This window comes from Camelina sativa, chromosome 12 (assembly GCF_000633955.1).
Source record: "Camelina sativa cultivar DH55 chromosome 12, Cs, whole genome shotgun sequence".
NCBI lineage: Eukaryota > Viridiplantae > Streptophyta > Magnoliopsida > Brassicales > Brassicaceae > Camelina > Camelina sativa.
The window spans coordinates 13,810,133-13,814,269 of NC_025696.1; positions in this window are offsets into that span (position 1 = coordinate 13,810,133).

Genomic DNA, 4,137 nt, shown 5'->3' on the forward strand with positions numbered 1-4,137 from the left:
TTAGTAATAAGAAACCCATAAGAAGAGAAGGATCTAGAAGAGAGGAGATCAAAAATATCCTAAGAAGAGATCACATGTTTACCTTGGGGACGAGTGAAGTCGAGTCAACCAAGTAAGGAAAGGTCGCTATCATCATTAAGGAAGATTGAGACTAATCTCACGAGAATATCTTCTTTCCTTCCCTATTGTATCTCTAACGGCTAATATCTCCTTCTCTCCCTATATATGGCCATGTAATAAACATAAGATGTATTCTAATCAAGTCTTTTGAATACACATTCTCTTATTCTCTCGATTCTCTTATTATTCTCTAGATAATTCTGCAATTCTAACATGGTATCAGAGCGAGGTTTCTGTTCTTGACAAAACCAGCTCCATTCTCTTTTATTCTGGCTTTGATTCTCCATTCTTGTTGTTCGCTTTCTACTCTCGTTCGTTTTCTCACGTTTATCCACTGGTCAAAAGCTTTATCCGGCGGTCAATAGCATTCTACCATGGAGAACACCAAGCCGCTTGTTCTACCAACCGTCCTCAAAGGAGGAAACTATCTGATGTGGTCAAGAACCACCAAAACAGCATTGTGTGGCCGCGGACTTTGGAACCACATCGAAGGTGGGAGAGTTCCAAGGAAAGTCACCAAAGAAGGTGGAAAAGAAACCATCAAAGAAGATGAAGAAGAGGCTAAGCGTCAAGAAGAGGCTAAGTGGTTTCAAGAAGACCAAACCGTCCTCTCCATACTTCAAAACTCCCTTAAGGCTCCCATACTAGAAGCCTATTCTTATTGTGAAACGGCCAGCGAACTATGGGAGACCCTCACGAATGTCTTCGGCAATGTCTCCAATCTCACCCGAGTCTTTGAAGTCAAGAAGTCTATCAACGACCTGAGTCAAGAGGATATGGAGTTCAACAAACATTTTGGGACGTTCAGGTTACTTTGGGCTGAATTCGAAATGCTCCGACCGAACACCATGGATCCGGCCATACTCAACGAGCGAAGGGAACAAGACAAGGTCTTTGCATTGCTACTCACCCTCAACCCGACTTTCAACGACCTCATCAAGCATATCCTAAGGTCAGACAAGCTCCCAAGCCTCGATGATGTGTGCGCACAGATACAAAAAGAACAAGGCTCTCTCGGCTTGTTTAGTGGTAAGGGGGAGCTCGTCACAGCCAACAAAGGAGTCTTCAAACAAGAGGATCGGAAGCCAAAGGGAGGATGTGAACATTGTAAAAGGAAGAACCATACTAAGGAGAAATGTTGGTTTCTTCACCCTCACTTGCGCCCAAGTCATCATCACAAGGATCCGCGAGCCAACGTGACTCACACCAAGGACGAACAAGCCCAGACTGGCGGTTCCTCGAAGAACGGTGAAGAGGCAGCCTCCGGAGACTATGTGAGGAAATCTGACTTGGAGGCCTTCTTCAAGTCCTTGGCTCTCAAGGAGTCAAGTGGTAAAACATTTTCTGCCCTCAAGCTTAATAACTCCTTAGTAGTAGATTCGGGTGCTTCTCACCATATGATTAGTAACTCGAACTTGCTAAATAATATAGAACCGGCTAAGGGAAATGTAGTTATTGCTAATGGGGAGAAAATACCGATTCAAGGCATAGGCGAATTAAGATTATTTAACAAAGAGTCTAAAGCGTTTTATATGCCTAAGTTTACTTCAAATCTTTTGTCGGTTAAAAGAGCTACTAATGATCTAAATTGCTATGCTATATTTGGGCCTAATGATGTTTACTTTCAGGATATTGAGACTGGAAAACTGATTGGTGAAGGTGGAACCAAAGATGATCTTTATATTCTTGAAGATAGTTCACCAAGTTTACCAAAATCTGTTTCTTTTAGTTCTTGTCTTGGAATTTCTTTGAATGCAATGTGGCATGCTAGGCTAGGTCATCCTCACTCTAGAGCTCTCGAATTAATGCTTCCTAATGTCTCTTTTGATCACTCTAGTTGTGAAGCTTGTATACTTGGCAAACATTGTAAAACTGTTTTCTCTAAGTCTACTACTTTTTATGAAAACTGCTTTGACTTAGTTCATTCAGATGTTTGGACCTCTCCATGTGTCTCTAGGGATAGTAACAAGTATTTTGTGACATTCATAGATGAAAAATCAAAATATACTTGGGTAACCTTACTTCCCTCCAAGGATCGTGTGATTGATGCATTTATAAATTTCCAAAACTATGTCACTAATCAGTTTAATGCTAAGATTAAAGTGTTTAGAACAGACAATGGAGGCGAGTATACAAGCAATCGATTCAAAGAACACCTAGCAAAGCATGGCATTGTTCATCAAACAAGTTGCCCCTACACTCCTCAACAAAATGGTGTAGCCGAAAGAAAGAACCGACACTTGATGGAAGTAGCAAGATCAATGATGTTTCACACCAACGTCCCAAGAAGATATTGGGGAGATGCGGTGATGACGGCCTGCTACCTAATCAACCGGACTCCTACTAAGATCCTAGAGGATCGATCACCATTTGAGGTACTAAACCAATTTAAACCATCACTTAATCACCTAAAAGTGTTTGGTTGTGTTTGTTTTGTCTTGATACCAGGTGAACTACAGAATAAGCTTGAAGCCAAGAGCACCAAGTGCATGTTTCTAGGCTATTCCATCACTCAAAAGGGCTACAAATGCTTTGATCCGATCAATGACCGCACCTTCGTCTCACGCGATGTTAAGTTTCTTGAAGACCAAGGTTACTTTGACAAGAAAGATTGGACGGGCTTGAAGGATTTGGCAACGCCTATGGATCAGTCTGCAGGTCTAAAGTTCTTACTAGATCATCTCGGTGTCTCGACCACTCAACCCTCGCAATTGTCCCAGGATACTTCACCTAACTCACTTCCCGGCACCTCGGAACCTCTGCCCGAACCATCGTCTATCCCGGCTGATGTTGTGCCTCCGGAGCCGGAGGGGGAGAACAATGATAGGCTACAACAACAAGTCTCTGAAGAACCAACTTCTGTAGACCAAGCACTGCCTGCGCCAGCTCCTGAACCACAACCAGCTCCACAACCAGCTCCACAGCCGCGTAGAAGTACTCGCGTCCGGTCACATCCGTCCACATGGAGAGATAAGCGCTTCTACTACAACAACAATGCTATAGCGCATCCTATACAAGCTGTATGCTCTCTTGCGCGTCTACCAGCTGATCATCAAGTGTTCCTTGGGAAGCTAGACGAACAACCGATAACAAACACCTATGAGGAAGCACAAGAAAGCAAAGAATGGCTTGGAGCCGTAGATGATGAGGTGGAGGCTATGATACGAAATCACACATGGGATGAAGCTGATCTTCCACCAGGGAAAAAGGCAGTAAGCTCAAAGTGGGTTTTCACAATCAAGCATCTAAGTAATGGAGACATCGAGAGATACAAAGCTCGCCTAGTGGCGCGTGGGTTCACTCAAACATATGGTCAGGACTACAAAGACACGTTCGCACCAGTGGCTAAGCTTCATACGGTGAGGGTAGTCTTATCCTTAGCTACGAATCTATCTTGGGAGTTATGGCAGATGGATGTCAAAAATGCCTTCCTACAAGGAGAATTAAAGGAAGAGGTTTACATGACACCACCACCCGGTCTTGAAGACATGATCACTCCGGGAAAGGTATTGAGACTAAGGAAAGCTATATATGGCTTAAAGCAATCACCACGAGCCTGGTACCACAAGTTGAGCACTACACTTGTTGGTTATGGCTTTAAGAGAACCCACTCGGACAACTCTCTCTTCACTCATCAAAGCGATAAAGGTATAGTGGTTGTTCTTGTCTATGTAGATGATCTTATCATCTCCGGGGACAACCATGAAGGTATAAAGGATATCAAAGCTCATTTAAATTCTGTGTTTGATATAAAATACCTTGGTGAGCTTAAGTACTTCCTTGGGATTGAAGTGTGTCATTCTCCGGAAGGCCTATTTCTTTCCCAACGAAAGTACACCCTTGATTTACTTTATGAAACAGGAATGTTAGGAGCTAAACCGGTTGACACTCCGCTTCCTGATGGCTACCAAGTTGAATGCAAGGGGGAGAGGAATGATCCTTCATACAAAGATCCCTCTCGCTATCGCCATCTAGTGGGTAAGCTTATCTACTTAACACTTACTCGACCTGACATTT